Source organism: Dasypus novemcinctus, unplaced genomic scaffold (genome assembly GCF_030445035.2).
Source record: "Dasypus novemcinctus isolate mDasNov1 unplaced genomic scaffold, mDasNov1.1.hap2 scaffold_193, whole genome shotgun sequence".
NCBI classification, from domain to species: domain Eukaryota; kingdom Metazoa; phylum Chordata; class Mammalia; order Cingulata; family Dasypodidae; genus Dasypus; species Dasypus novemcinctus.
In genome coordinates this window covers 305,177-322,162 of record NW_026688170.1, presented here as the reverse complement: position 1 = coordinate 322,162, position 16,986 = coordinate 305,177, and the positions used below count along the sequence as shown (strand labels likewise).

Genomic DNA, 16,986 nt, shown 5'->3' with positions numbered 1-16,986 from the left:
GAGAAGACTAGGGGATAATGCGGTGTTAGCAATCAGGAAATTGAAAAAAGTAAAGAATAAGTCAAAATGAAAATAAAAACAAAACAAAATGAAATGATAAAAAATGCCAACGTTGAAGGCTAGGGCATTTAAGGACCTCAGATGGACCTCAGTGCGAGATGGATTCAGGGATGGAAAGTCTGAGATATTGAGGACTCAAGAGGTGTGAGTCTCTGTGGTGTGGGCCACCAGAGTTTAGGGACCTGGCAACCTCCAATCTGGTCAACAGGAAGCCTGGGAGCCCTGCAGTGTAACACAGCCCTCAGGGATCCCCACAGCTGGGTGCCAGCCCTATGGGGGAAGTCAGACCTGCAAACTCTATATTATGACTGAACCCTGCAATTCACTTACTTAGCTGGTCTCATTAGTATGGGTATATCTCACTTCAGCTTTTGGACAGCTCCCGTCCTGTGATTCCAAACCACTGCCACTAGAGGGCGCCTCTACACTGCAGCCACTTTACTAGTACAGATGCAAAGCCCGGCCTGTGACGCTGAAAACAGATTCCAAAACCGGAATTCCCAAGCTTCGCAGAATATTCCCTAATAAGCTTCCAGACGTGTCCCCCTCCCTTGCCGCAGCCTAAAACAATTTTCCAATTATGTCTCTTTATTGCCTACAGCCTATTTGGGTTGGAGATCGGCTGCTGGGCTTTTGGGGGCGGGGCTTCAGGCAGAAGCACTATTGTTTGTATTCACAATCAAAAGTTTCTCCCGCTTCACAACAAAACACCGTCTATCTTCCCAAATCAATCCGCAAAAACGACCCGTTGCATCAACCCACCAACAGCTCGCCCAGAACTCGCGAACTCCTTAGCACCTCAGAGTCATCTAAAAGTGGAGCCGCCGGGCAGGACCGTGGTTCCCCCCACCCCCAATAGGGAGGAGCCTGTGTGTGGGTCTCACCTGCGGGCAATAGAACCCAAATTATATCTACTAGACCAATCCTCTCCATTACCTTTCCACCCAATCGATGTCCAGGCACTTCTACCCTGCAAAAATCCCGAAAAAGCCCCGCCTTGGAGAACCTGCAGCTGCGCCCAGCCGTCTCTTCCCGCGACAGACCGCAAAGGCAAGTTCACTGAGCGACCATCTTGCCTCCTCCCTGTCCACTTGTCTCCTTTCTAATCTTTATTATTTCCTTCCTCTTACTAATGTTAGGTTTAGTTTTCTCTTTCCTCAAGATATGAAGTTAGGTAATTGATTAAATATCATTCTTTGGTGGGTGAGGACTCAATGCCCTACTGGCACAAGAAGTTTATGTAATTCCTTAATTAAGTAAACCTATGAATCCAGTATTATCTAATATGCCTAGAATTGGAATTCATCAATAATATCAAACTGCTACAGTCAATATCTAAAAGGGGAACAAAAAAGTTGGAGCCTTTATTTACCTGTCCTATACTTATTTAAATCCAAGGTCGGAGTTAATATATAAAAACTCAAGGATGTGGGCTGCTTAGAAAAATTTTTGCTCCTACTTGCTTTGTGAATCATGTTGCCTTACAAACTGGGTCCCCTATCTAATGTCTGCTGTGACCTAATTAAAACAACAGGCAGCTTCAGAGTCTTTTAAAAAATCCAAATTTTATAAAGAACCAATTAGAAAGTACTGTGTGTGCACCAAAAAGATACATTTTCAACTGCCTTTTGAAGGCTTAGAAGGAGGACTGCTTAATCCCCAAGTCTGAATGTGTAAACAATGTTTGGATAAGGAGCCAATATGCAATAGGATATCTGAGTCATAGTAGCTCTATTTACCAACCCACTAGCCATACCAGAAATAAACATGCCCTAGATATGAAGTAGCTGGGCTAGGGTTAACCATAAGACTATCAGCTCCCTATGGAATGTTTGCCCATCATGAGGCAACCTAACAGCCACAGTAGAAGAATGTGTCAATATCACTGATGAAATTCTCAAAACAATTTGAGTTTCTATAGACACAGCAAATGTCATGGATAGTGAGATGGCCCTAGATCATCTTCTGGTAGAACAAAGAGGGGTATGTGCAGTAGCCAATATCTCCTGCTGCACATGGGTAAATACATCAGGGCAGCTAGGGCTAAACACCCAAGCCATTTAGCTTCATAACATTACCAATCCTCCTGCATAATCGATATGAGAATCCATAAAAAACTCTATGCCTAAATTATCATCGTTCTTACCCATAATAAGTCCCCTAATAATTGGTATCATGCTCTTAAAATGTGGTCCCTGCCTTCTTAACTGCTTGGTGTACTTCATGAGTAAAAGTTTAGAAGCTATTAAACTGCAAATGATCATAGCACAGAGCTATGAATGATTCTGTTGTCAGCATGCTGACAGTCAAGTATACCTTACCATAGCTAGGGAAGGATTCTGCTCCTCCACTGGGACCTGTTACAACATCCACACTCAGCAGGAAGCAGCTCCAGAAGCTAAAGCTCCTCAAGAGTAAGGAGAGTGTATAAACAGAGGGGGAATTGCTACAAGGATGGAGTGCCCCCTGGATGATTACACACGGAAAATTTCACCTGTCCTTTTGTTTGAGCTATGCTTATTTTCAGGAACTAAGGGTAGGTTGCCAGTAACCACAAGAGCAGCCCACCTAGGGCTGCCAAAGATGGCAAATGGGCTCCCTGTGCAAAAAGTATTATAAAAAGTGCCATGCGCAAGAAGAGACCATTTGCATATAACAGAGTAGAGTTAACAATAATATTGTAATATTTGCAGCAATGGCAAAGATATTATATCAATTCTAAAGGACAATAATAGGGGGTATAAAGGGATATGGGATTTTTCCTTCTCAAGTAGTGAAAATGTTCTAAAATTGACTGAGGTGATGATAGCACAACTTTGCGATGGACGTGAGAGCCACTGACTATACACTTTGAGTGGATTGTAGAAAACAGGAGACTGTATAACACAATGAATCCTGTGGTAGAAGATGGACTGTGGCTAACAGAATATGAAAATGTTCTCTCATGAACTATAATAAGTACATAATTCTAATTCAGGGTGTCATTAACTGAACCCTGGGGGAAAAGTACACCAAATGTAAGATATTGGCTATATTTAGTAGTAATATTTTTACACTGCTTTTTCATAGTTTGTAACTATTGTTCCATAACAGTGCAAGGTACTGCTGTTGGGGTAATATATAGGAGCCCTGTATGATGATATTCATGTTTGTTTTGTAAGTTCACAACTTATACTATACACTTATTATTTATGGATATTCACATATGAATGATAATCTTCAATAAAAACTTAAAAAACAAAATAAAACGTTGTAAAACTAAAGATAGGAGGTAGCATGATTGTAAAAGAAACATAATTATTTCAAAACTGAGGCTTATTCTCTACAACAAGAAAGGGTGATAAGGTAAATACAGAGCACAGGTGATACAGAAAGTTTGCCTTCTAAACAAGACACTCAGTTAAGGAAAACCTTCTATAACTTCTTATTAAGAACAGACAAATAATACAAGAAAACTTTAACTGAACAGAGAGAAAACCATGGTATGAAGTGATTTTGTATGAAGCACTGTATGAAGATATTGTCTGATGGGAGAACTCTTAAAAATCTATAAACCTATCAAATTTTAGCCACCCTGTCCCATGACAAATAAAATTCATTTTCTGCAAACCTTCAACTTTCTATATCAACTCATGATTGTCCTACATATTCCCGTTTCTTTCTACAATAACCAGTTTTTTTACTTTAAATTTTAAGACAAAACTTTATTTTCCTTTAACAAAACATATCTTGCAAACGTATTTAAATGATCAAAAAGATCTTGGAAACTCTCTTCAATGTAGCAATCTTGAAAACATAATTTTTCTTTCAATATAATCATGGAGGTGAAGAAGGTCAACCACCACAACAGGGAGCCAAGAGTGCCTACAACTGAAAGCAGGAGATTTGCATCCAGCATCCATGTGGAATCTAAGCCCCCTCTTGATATGGATGTGGAGTGGACACAACCATTCCAAGGTCCACAGAATGGAGGAATAGAGTATGGATTAGAGTGGATTTACTGATATTCTGTTCATGAACTATTGTGATTAGTAATCGAAGAAAATGTGGCATTAGTGTGGAGAAAGTGGCCATGGTGGCTGCTGGGAGTAGGGAGTGGGAGGAAGAGATGAGATGTGGGGGTGTTTTGGGGACTTGGAGTTGTCCTGAGTGGTGCTGCAGGGACAATTACTGGATATTGTATGTCCTCCCATGGCCCACTGGGTGGACTGTGGGAGAGTGTGGACTATGATGTGGACCATTGACCATGAGGTGCAGTGGTGCCCAGAGATGTATTTGCCAAATGCAATGAATGTCTCATGATAATGGAGGAGATTGTTGTTATGGGGGAAGGAGTGAGATGAGGGGGATGGAGGGAATATGGGGACCTCATATTTTTTTAATGTAGTATTTTTTAAAAAGCCAAAAAATAATAAAAATAATAAAATCAACTTAAGCTCTAATAGATATAGTTCTAGTTTATTTGATCAGTAATTACATAGAGTTGGGAAGAACACACCCATGTAGAATGAAATTATATGCTTATATTGTACTTATTTTTTTTAAAGATTTATTTATTTCTCTCCCCTCCTTCCCCGTTGTCTGCTTTCTCTGTCCATTTGCTGTGTGTTCTTCTGTGACTGCTTCTATCCTTATCAGTGGCACCGGGAATCTGTGTCTCTTTGTTGAGTCATCTTGCTGTGTCAGCTCTCCATGTGTGTGATGCCATTCCTGGGCAGGCTGCACTTTCTTTTGCTCTGGGTGGCTCTCCTTAGGGAGTACACTCTTGTGCATGGGGCTCCCTGTAACATTAGGAGTGTTAATTTATATGTAAATGCTTACTTATCTCTAAGTCAATTTGAATAGAGCTCTTTGCAGGAGTTTTATAAGTTAATTTGGAAATAATATTCAGATGTAGGAAAATATCATGCATCAAACATAGACAGATACACTTACAGAGTTTATTTATACTTTCAATTTAAGCTACTAATCAAACATAAAAAACAGATATACAGAAAACAGATATCTCATGAGCTTTTAATTTCTCATTTGCCTTTTTCAAAGAATCATTTAATGAAACTTTAAAAATATTGCTAACATACTCTGAGCATCCGTTGAAATAGGCATCCCATTTGACTGTTTGGCTGGGATATCACATTTGGGAGCACATCTCTAAGATGAATAATTTTGTCTACTTGGAATGTTTCTCATAATTAACATTAAAATTCTAGGTTGTCTTTGTTAGATATTGCCAATTTGTTCGATACGTACAGCTTCCAACTCCATAATATTTGAATATATATAATATGCCAGTGTGCCATAGGATAGAGAATTAAAATTTTAAGAGAATGGGGATCCATCTTTATCATTTTGCTTCTTAACTTGTGCACAGGTCAAAGAAACCAGCCACAGCAAACATGAAACTGTGGACTGAACCATAAGGCTAGAGATTTAGGATCAAAACTTGAATTTTCTCATTAAAAAGATTGACCCACTGACCTTTGGACTGAAAGCTAGTGAGACTGGAGAGCACAGACACAAATAAGTGGAACTCAGATCCAAGAGGGGCTCACTCATGAACCTTAGAGATGGTGGAGAGGAGAGCATGCTGAAAGGTTTCAGCATGAACCTTCTGTCTTCTTATCTCCAGAGCCCTTCACAGTGGCATTCAGATTCTGTTCTCATCACTGAACCTGTGCAAAAAAATACCCAGGTAATTAACATTTTGGATTTCACACCTTTATTAAGTGATTCATGAATTAGGCAGCATTCAACCCTAGAGTAAGGCTCATATAGGCAGAACAAGGTAGTCTTAAAGAAAATACAGTCAGGAAGTGGACTTGGCCCAGGGGTTAGGGCATCCATCTACCACATGGGAGGTCCACAGTTCAAACCCAGGCCTCCTTGACCCTTGTGGAGCTGGCTTATGCACAGTGCTGATCCGTGCAAGGAGTGCCATGCCACACAGGGGTGTCCCCTGTGTAGGGGAGCCCCACACGCAAGGAGTACACCCCATGAGGAGAGCTGCCCAGCACGAAAGAAAGTGCAGCCTGCCCAGGAATGGTGCTGCACACACAGAGAACTGACACAAGATGACGCAACAAAAAGAAACACAGATTCCCTTGCCGCTGACAATGACAGAAGTGAACAAAGATGCAGCAAATAGACACAGAGAACAGACAACTGGGGTGGGGGGAAGGGAGAGAAATAAATAAATAAATCTTAAGAAAAAAAAAGGAAATACCGTCTTACAGAGTGCCTTACTTGGCTTAATATTGACTTAGAGGAAGTAGGCTACAGAACAAAAAAGGGGAGCAACCAGCTCCCCAATTTCAGGTTCAGGGAGAAGGACCCTTTACAAGAGACAGGAACTTAATTAGGCTTTGGTTTCTGATATGGACTTAGCATGAAAGTCTCCATATCAGGTCTAGTAAACTTATCTGTTGTGCTTGTATCTCCTATTTATTTTGACAAGGGCAGTTCTTATACTTTCTCAAAAAAAGTAGAATGAATTTCACAAATTTTCAACAAATGTATAAATGAAAGCACAACATCCTAAAAAATGAAAATTTATCTATAAGGGGCTCATGGGCCTGCATACAAATGATTCATAAAATAAGATGGAGAGAAACTGCAAAAATTTGAAAGATATAACAGCATTCCCTATCACGGAGTCCCCAGGACCTGGGGGCACAGGGACCCCCAAGGGGAGATCATGGCCACTGCACCTAGAGAGCCCCAAACTGGAGGGGGGTGCATGCAGGGCACAAAGAGGAAGTCCTCAGTAACACAAAGCAAGGGAGCTATGCAGCCCAAAAGAACAGGATCTGTATAAGCCAGCACCCAGTTTTCCACAGGAAACAGTTGCTGGCAGCTACAAAACATTTACAGCTTCTTCTCTGAAAGAAAAAAAATGTAATTAATTGAAATTTAATAGCCAAATGTGGCTAGGGCTTACACTAGTGAACACCAAAGACCTGGGATCTTGGATGAGGCAATTAAAAGCAATGAAATTTTTCTTTCATGTAAAAGTTGCATGTTTGAAATGTCTGCAGGTGGGTCCCACTATTGGATGGATTAGTTGGTGAATATATATTACAAAATAAGATCAGGGAGGATGTGCAGCTGGAGAGGAAGATGCTTCCCAAAACTGGGGTTCAGTTCAGACATGGCCCATGCCTGCCCCTTCCCTGGCTTCACCCACACCTGCCAGGTAAGGGCTGACTGTGTAAAGGGAAACAAATCATCTTGATAGTGCCTGTCTGTAGAAGGTGATTTTCATGATCTCCCCATCCCAGGCACCCAAGAATCAAACCACAGCCAGGGCTGCAGCACTGAGCCATGGAATGTGGTAACTCCTAGAGCCAAGAGGTGTCTTTTAAAGAGCCACAGGTGGGTAATCTCCTCAGCCATCAGTTAAAGAACAGACACTGCTCCTCACTCACCATCCTCCTGCAGCGAGTCACCACAAGAGCTGGCCTCCTGCCCCATCTGGGGACTGCTCTGCTGGCACTGGGCACTTCTGCTCAGACCACCACAAGCTCCTGGGATGGGGGGCCCAGCAGGCCAGGTGCCCTGGTGCTCTGTGGGTGGGCACATGGGCTGTCCTGAACTAAGGAAAGGTCTGCAGCCTCCCCTACTGCTCCCTCCAGCTTATGGCTGATGGTGACCTGTGGACAGACCTGATGACAGATGTGAACCTGCCTCCTGAACAGGTGCGAGTGGGCTATCTTTTGGAAGTTAAAGGCAGCATTAGTATTTGCCTGTGCTACAGAGGAGACACCTAGGGCTTCTCAGAAACATAGGGAGAAACTTAGTTTGCACAAATCTAGGGCCCTGTGTGCACAGTGGCACTTTGCATACATGCACATGCAGGCAAATGCATGCACAGTGGCATTCAGCAGAGGGGGGCAAAGATGGGAGGCAGGATGGGAAGGAAGAGAAAAAGTCTGAAATGAAGGAAATCACAAAAAAGCAATGAAGTAAACTAACACCCCCCAGAGACAGTACTGTGAGTAAACCAGCAACTCTACACACACTCTTTAATAAAGTGACACATTCTGGTCCATAGCTGGCAGGATGCACCAGAGGGTCATTCAACTGACATTTCATAGGTCTCCTCCCCTCCATATACAGTAAAAACAAAAGAGCAGGGGAAGGAGCCCACATTTTCTCCTTGATAAAACCTGGTTGAAAACCCATAATGGACTCAAAGTCACAAGGTTGTCTCTTTAAAAAAATCTGCTAGTGAAACATGTCTTGGATTGTCAATCTCAGCAGGGAGTGATTTTTAATAAGGATGGAAAGAGCATCTGCTCTTGAAGATGCTTCCCTAGAGGAGAAAGAAACTCTGTGGAGCAGGAGGAGAGCCGCAATCTGCCCCCCAGGAGGTGCCTCTGCCCTCTGCACCCCGAGGGCCTCTGGGGGGGCCTCCAGGGATGCTCCTGCCTGAGGGGAGCTGCCAGCACTGGCACGAAGGCCTGATGAGCCAGAGGAGGAGCTGACCTGGTCTCACCAGGTGGGGCAAAGCGGGAGGGAGGCCCCAAGCCTGGAGAGAACAGCAATGGCCTTTCAGGCACCCAGTGAGCAGCAGGAGCAGCAGCGGGAGCTGCCAACCCCACCCAGGACAGGAAGCTCCTCCACTCTCCTCTCTCTGAATTAACACACCCAAAAGCTACTGCTGCCAGCTCAGGAAAGTTAGACTCTCTTCCTCCATCTTCCCCAGGGCACACAGGCAGGAGAAGGGACACAAATGGAGCCCTGTAGGAAGGCCTCCCTGACCAGAGGCAGGTGCTGCCTCAACCCACAGCTGACAGGGGGCTGGGAAGGAGGCGGAGGTGTGTACCAGGTCTGGAGAGCTGCAAAGGGAGCCCTAGAAATCAACAGCCCCAGGGAGTGCTTCCTACCGTCAGTGAGCCTCAGGATGGCTGGTGTGGGTCAGGAGCAGAGCTCTGCACCCTGAGAGGTGCTGGAGGGAGAGTGATGATGACAACCAGGATGTCAGACCTGCTGAGTGTCACACCACAGACTGGGGGGATCTGACACATTGGGGTGCACAGAGCAGTTTTAAGTAGGATGTCAGAGAGGTCTAATGGGGAAGGGGACCTGTGTACAGAAGTGGGAAGGAGGTGGGGGTTCTGGGTAGCAGCCTGTTTGGGGTGCAACAGGACAGAAGAGACCCTGAGGACCAACTCGGGGGACTTGTAGGGAGGGAAGTGAGGAACCAGGTGTAGCCACGTGTCCAGGCCCGACTGCCACATAACCCCTGCACTCCACCCCAAGGTTTTTACCTGAGAGAAATGAGATCAAATGTGCTGCCACCACTAATGTGTCCCTGGGTCATAGCAGCTTTATCTGCAAAGGCCCAAAGTTGGAGCCAACTCAGAGGTCTGACAGGGTATATAGCATGAGCCACATATGGCCTGTCCACACCGTGGAATCCTACTTAGCAATAAGGATACACACCCCATGATGGATCTCCAAATAATTATGCTGGGTTAATGAAGGCAGACCAAGGGGGCAGGGAGAGAAGAGAGAGAGAGCAGTGCTGTGCAAATCCCCCCATGCGATTCTAGAAGGTGCAGGGGACTCTGTTGTGAAAGGAAGCACAGCAGTGATCCCTGGATAGGGGGCAGGGAATGAGGGTGGAGAACGGGCAAGTGGGGACTCCAGGGGTGGACATGTTCCTTATGTTAGTCTTGGCTACATAGGTGGACACATGTCAACACAAACCATAACAACTGTAGCCTCTAGACTTGCAGTTTAAGTAGGTCAATATGCCCCCAAAGGAGGAGGGATTTTTTTTTAATGTAACATTAAAAAAATAAAGTCCCATATCCCCCCACCCCCATTACCCCACTTCTCCCCCCATAACAACAACCTCCTCCATCATCATGAGACATTCATTGCATTTGCCGAATACATCTCTGAGCACTGCTGCACCTCATGGTCAATGGTCCACATCATAGCCCACACTCTCCCACAGTCCACCCAGTGGGCCATGGGAGGACATACAATATCCAGTAACTGTCCCTGCAGCACCACCCAGGACAATTCCAAGTCCACAAAACGCCCCCACCTCACATCTTTTCCTCCCACTCCCTACCCCCAGCAGCCACCATGGCCACTTTCTCCACACCAATGCCACATTTTCTTCGATTACTAATCACAATAGTTCATGAATAGAATATCAGTAAGTCCACTCTAATCCATACTCTATTCCTCCATCCTGTGGACCTTGGAATGGTTGTGTCCACTCCACATCTATATCAAGAGGGGGCTTAGATTCCACATGGATGCTGGATGCAAATCTCCTTTCAGTTGTAGGCACACTTGGTTCCCTGTTGTGGTGGTTGATCTTCTTCACTTCCATGTTAGCTGAGTGGGGTAAGTCCAATAAACCAGAGTAGAAGTTGCAAGCCTGTTGAGGCTCAGGGCCTGGCTATCACATGGTCAGTCCAGAGATTCAGGTCCCCTGGGTATACATTAAACCCCAGCACCAACTACAGTTCTGGTAAAAGTAACAGGAGAGGCTTGTGGACAAAGATCAGATCTGAATCCAGGTCCATCACACAGAAACACAAACTCCAATGTAGGGCCAACTGAGATGGGACTGAACTCCATCTGCCATGACCATAGAACCTCTGGGTCCCTGTAGTCCTCAGAAGAACCAGTACTTGGGGTTGTATCTACTTTATCTGTCTCTGGGACTCTGCTGAGGTGTGCATAAGGGCAACCCCTCTGATAACCTCCTGTCTCTTTTTGGATACTCATAGCCCATATAAACTCATTTGTCCTTTCCATTTCCCCCTTTTATTCAGGTCAAAACATATTTTTAACTCCTGGTATTATATGTAGACTGAGATATTCTGCTGGTCTGAGTTGACCCTTTTATTCTAGGTCATTTTCTAGTTACATCATTGGCTGGTACTTGGTAGTAATCCCTTGGCACCAGGAAGACTCATCCCTGGGAGTCATGTCCCATGCTGGGGGGAAGGCAACACATTTACACACTGAGTTTGGCTTTGAGACTGGCCACATTTGAGCAACACAGAGGCTCTTAGGAGGAAACTCTTAGGCACCCTGCAGCTCTAGGCCTTGTTCTTATTTCAGGTGCACAGGCTCACAAGCATAGTCATTAGTATCAAGGGCTCATTGTTGGACCTTCCTTCTTTTTTGGTCTTTACTCTTCACTTGGGGGATTGTTGCTGTTCCTTTAGGGACTGTGATAGAGCTCCCCTGGCTAGGAACTCAGCACTCCCTCAGTTGTTGTTTTTAATTGTAGCCACTATGAAAATATCCAAACATTTTTATGTACCCTGGGTATATGCCCTGTAGAACTCCCTGCCAACCATGTGTCCCCTGTCAATTACATCCCATACCAGTATTCAAAGGAGGAGTTTTTAACAGAAAGAAACAAGGTCATCAGGTCAGGTTGGGGGGGAGGAAGCTAGAGGTTCTGAGGAGCAAAAGAAGGTAAGGGTGGGTGCAGAGCACACGCAGGAATTGTCCACAGGACATGGGGCCCAGAGAGGCTGATGGGGACAGGTGAGGGGAGTGCAGGCCACAGGGTCCTGCTGGTCCCACAAATGGTTGCTCTTATCAAGAGCTTGTGATTTGGGGCCCACCCTCTCCCTCTCATGTCCCATCATCCTGCCCTCCCAGGGCAGTGCCCAGCAGTGGGGTCTTTGGCTCCACATTAGGGAGACCCTGCTCCTGGGGGACGTGGTCCTGCTGGCACCTGATGTGACCACAGGATGTGGTGTCCACTGTGGTTTGGGAGATGGGGCAAGGTCCCCAGCAGAGCCCCTTGGCACTCTCAGCTCTTGGTGCCCTCTCCTCTGTCTCTCCTGCCTCCTGCCATGGCCCCCAGCCCTGGGATTTTTGGTTTTCTCCTCTCCATTTCCTACACCATCAACAACAAACTGTCACTTGGAATGTGCAAGACCCTCTAGAGCCTTTCAAACTACAAATGGGAATGTAAAATAAGGAGGTCATGGTGCTTAGGAACACTGGGAGCAATTTATCTGGTGTAAAGAAAATACCAGATAGAGGCTTTGGGGGTTCAGGGTGATTGCAGGGAAGAGAAGACCCTTGAGCTTAGTTCCCAGGTCTAGTTCAAACATAGGAGAATGTATTGTATCTATTCCTTCCAAGAGAAAGGCAAGCACACAGCCATGAACCCACAACTGAGAGGTGAAGTGTGAGGTGAGCAGCAGGTGGGAGATGTCCACAGTTCTGTAGACTCAGGAAGCAAGTGTAAGGGCCATGGCCAATGGTCATCTGAGATCTTCAGGACAGGGCAGGGGACAGGGTGGGGCAAGAGCAGGGTAACTCACTTTTGTAGTTTGGAGATACATTCACCAGAAAAGCATGTTCTTAAACCTAATCCATCATGTGGGTCTACTGACGAGGTGACACCAGCTGAGGCCTGGCCCAGCTAAAGTAGAATGGGTCTCAGTCCTGTTACTGAAGGTCTTATAGGGAAGATCACGTGGAAAGAGAAAGCCAGGAGCAGCCAAAGGTGAAAGTCAACAAAACCTGGAATAATAGAAAGAAGCCAGCAGAGGCCACCATGTGCACTGGGATATGACAGAAGAGCTAGGACCAAGGGTCCTTGGCTGCCAGCTCCAGGGTGCTTCAGTTTCTGGGAGGAAGCGTCACTCTCATGACACTCTTGATTTTGGTATTCTCCTTGAAAAAACTATGAGTAAATAAATTCCCACTGTTCAAGCCAATCCACTGTTTGGCACTCAGGAAACAGCCATTGTCCAAAGGTCCTTATTTATCCCAGTGCTTGGGCATTCAGCAGGATTACCCGGACAGGGAATTCTACAAACCTGGCAAAAATAATATTGGAAGAACAAGAAAGCTAGTGGTTTACCAGTGAAATCCCTCCTCACATTTGCTGGTCCCTGGCAGGTGGTAACAGGTGAGGCCAGATGGCCCTGGAGGGGGAAGTAGAGAGGCAGCAGCTCTTTCCTTTCATTTTAGTTCTTTCTACACTGCCTTACTCTTTAGCAATGTGCATATTTTCTGTCCAAAATAAATAAAATCTATTGGTAGTAACTGTGGGAAGAGTGTCTGTTTCAGTGGCACAGGTTCTGGGTCTAATCAGATGACAATGGGGGAAGGTAAACATCCTGGTCCTTCCATCCTTCTGCCCCCTCAACAAAGAGGTGAGGAGGCCATGGCATCTGGTACAGAACTAATCATCCTGCCGAGAGGAGACCCACCTGTAGGGCTGGAATTGTCCAAGGCAATGATGGACACAGCTGCTTTGGCATCCAGATGGATCCAGATGGGGCATCATGAATTCCAGCTCCTGAGTGGGGACCAGCTGCCCACTTCCATGGATGACACCAGGACATAAGCCACGATCCTGATGTGGCCAGTGTGGATCCATCAGGTTGCTGCCAGCTGCCAGTGGGCAGAGGCCAGGCCCAGGCCAGGCAGGGGTCCAGGAGGCAGCATGGAGGCCAGAACCCTCCACCAACATATTGGTGCCCTGAAGAGACTTGAAGGACAAGCAAACACCACCCCTCAGTGGGCAGAGGTTCCTGCAGGCAGGGGCCTGGGAAGGGACTCCAGTGACTTTGGGAATCTGGGTTTCCATCTGGGCACATCCCTGACCACCTGTGGGACCCACACAGGAGTCACACTGGGATACCCTGTCCTCCTGCACATGTGAGATGAGGGGGCTAGAGGCTGGACCTGAGGGGCTGGCCCCAGGGACACCTAATTGCAACTTATTAGCAATTGTGTTTACAGTGGCTGCAATGGAGCACGGGTACAAGACTGAAAATTGAAAAGGCTGAGCAAGGGCCTCAGAGTGGAGCATGGCTTCCCACATCGAATAATGGCTCCTGAAAGGAACACCAGGCAGCACTAACTAGTAATTTACAAATTAATATTCATCATACTTTCAGTGTCTCTCAGATTGAGCTCCGAGCCTTTGGTTAAGCCCAGATAATCTCTGCAGCAACTCAACATGAAAGTCCTATCACTAAGCCCACTTCACAGATGGGAAAACTGAGGCACAGAGAGGTCAGGAGAACCTGCTCAGGGTCACACAGCAAGGTGGGGCCAGGCCTGGAAGTGAACCAGCTGGGAGCCATGAGAGATTTGATGTCAGATCATTTAAAGGACAAGGAGGAATAGATGCACTCAGGGTCAAGGGCAGGCCAGGATGGGCCTTGGCCCTGGCTTGGGCCCCAGCCCTGCCCCAGCCAGCCACCTGGGTACCAGCAGCATCCTTACGGCTCCAGGGGCTGTGAACTCTTGAGAGGAGGAGCAGAGTGGCAGGGGCAGTGCTTAGAACAGCACCTGGGGCAGAGGAGGGACTCAGAAGGGGCTGGTTTAAGCAACACAATGACATTTGAAAACTCAAAATACTACAAAGAGATGAAGGTGACAGCAGCACATTATACTTCTAAGTCTGCCTCTCCTGCTGCCAGATGGAAGCTGCCCCCACCTGCGGCCATGGGGGCTCCTTCCATCCCCGGCAGCTGTCTCTGCTCTCAGCCTCCAAGGAACACCCTCTCCAAGCCCCACTCTTTTGCCCTGAGAGCAGAAGATTGGTCACATTAGCCATCGAGATGACAGGACCTGGGCTCCAGTGGCTTTGAAAGGTTCTCATCTCTAGGAAATTCCAGGACCAGGGCCAGTGGTTCCCACAGTCCTTGAGTGGCCTCTGGGGACCACAGAGGGTCAGTTCCTTGACTTCCTGCTGAAAGCAGGGCAGAGTCAGAAGGAGAGGAGACTAGAAGCTCCATGACCCTGCCTCTTTCCCCTGGCAGAGTTAGGTCATCTGAGCAGGGAAGAGCATCCACTGGTTGGAAGAGGGCGTTGCCACTGCTTCAATCCACTGTCCTTTACTGCATGGTCTCTCTTCAGTCTTAACCAACAACCAGAATTATGAATCTTGGACACCCTGAAACTAGGACACATGGTTCACCAGCTCCCTACTTCTGACCACATGATGGCCCTTTCTCCACCTGACTCCCGGCCCTGGCTGCACATTAACCTCTAAACACAGAGTGGCTGCCACAGCCCCACCTGGCCAATACTTGGCCACATAGGAGCCTCAAAGCCCAACCTCTTGCCAGCCTCAGCTGCATCATTCTCATTCCCTGATAACAAACTGACCCCACAACACCTGAGGGTGAGCTCTAGCCACCAGGAGAAGCTCTGAACCTGCAAATGGCACACTGCCCCTGTCTAACCAGAAGGGCACAGGTGAATGTGAAGCTTGCTGGAGGCCAGCAGCCACCACAAACCATGAGGAGTCTGGGCCCTCACACCACTCACCTGACAGCACAGGCCTGTCCCCAAACTGGGCATGAGCTTGGGTGCTGCCTGATGGTCCTGGCAGGCCTTGCATGGAACTCAGGAGGAGAGACCTTCAGCACCCCTGGAAGCTGGCACAACAGTTGTAGATGTTTGACTGCCCAGCTCATCTCCAATGCCACATGCTCCTGCCCAGGAAAACAAGCCCCCCAGTCAGTCCAAGTCCACTGTCATCTCTCCAAGGGCAGTCATGGATTATTCTGTGGTTAAGGTTTCAAATTTTGCTCATGACAGAGACAGATTAGTGCCAAGTTGCTCAAGCAAGTATATCAAACACTCAGTTAAGTACAAAAAATGTGCTTCAGAGTTAAGAACTGGATCATACAAAGCTCAGGATGTACTGAAAATTGCCAAAGAAAAGGCACAAAAGAAACAAATTGAGACCTGACTCTTCCAGTGCATCAGTTGTAGCATTGATTTGAAATCAACCCATGCAGACCCTAGTTCTTCTGAAAGCTTTGATTTTCCACCAGGAAGCATGCATGCATCTTCTGCCTCCACTACTTCCTCCTCTTCAAAGGGAGAGAAAAAGCTCAGGAATTCCTGATAATGAAAGCCTGTTCCAAAAACATCTCTGAATCTTTCACACCAGATAGCAGGATCATATGTGTAGGGAACATTGTTTGCATCCACATTTACAGCTTCCATTGGCCATTATTCATATCATAACTGTGGGACAGAAATTTATAATGGCCTTTCAATCCAACAGGAGACCCATATTTCATGGTTTGAGTCTCCAACATCTTTCCTTGCTCTCTTGCAACCCTCCCCCTTTATAGAACACTTCCAGTAACACTTTAGTAAGAGAAAGGGCCTGTGCCACAAGCCTGTCACAAAGGCAGCTAAGACTGCCAAGCAGCCAACCCCTGAAATGTGGGCTCTGTTGGTGCAGTTTGAAATATGAACATGGACAGTAAGGTAGGTGAGAAAAATTGGAAAGCACCACAGATTTTCTAATCTAGTTAGCAATGACTTCTACAAATTGCCTGTTCAAATTGTAGAGAGAAATTGTACTGAATTGGCTGGTTTGTTTGTATGTTTTGGTTGGCCTTGGTTTTTTACTTCCATATAGCCATTTTTTGACTGAGCAACTTGTTGAACAAGCAATGAAATTTTGTCTTAAGGAAGTGAAATGTTAGTAGTATTTTTCAGTTGTGAAGTCAAAAAACCCCAAGGCATAGGAACCATAACCTCAATTGAAAGTGAATTTTTGCACTTTAAAAAAATTTTTTTTCTTCTTTATTTTCTTTTAAATGTTACATTAAAAAAATATGAGGTCCCCATATACCCCCCATCCCACCCACCCCACCCCTCCCATATCAGCAAACTCATTGTGGCACATCCACTGCACTCGGCAAATACATTCTGGAGAACCGCTGCAGCACATAGACAGTGGTCTACATTGTAGTCCACACTCTTCCCCAGTCCACCCAGTGGGCCAAGACAGGACACACAATGTCCAGCATCCATCCCTGCAGTAACACCTAGGACAACTCCAAATCCTGAAAATGCCCCCACACCATATCTCTTCTTCCCTCTCCCAGTCATCAGCAGCTACCATGGCCACCCTCTCCACATCACTACTACAGTTTTTTCCCT

General features: G+C 46.2%; 1 long non-coding RNA gene across 1 annotated transcript in view; it reads left to right on the top strand.

Annotated features, from left to right (window-relative positions):
* The window catches only part of LOC139438531 (uncharacterized), a 50,201-nt gene extending 49,061 nt beyond the window's left edge, over positions 1 to 1,140 (top strand). Inside the window, exon 3 of the long non-coding RNA XR_011648205.1 lies at positions 1,020 to 1,140. This is a non-coding gene — a long non-coding RNA (uncharacterized lncRNA). The remainder of the gene's footprint in view (positions 1 to 1,019) is intronic.
* The last annotated feature ends 15,846 nt before the right edge of the window (positions 1,141 to 16,986 follow it).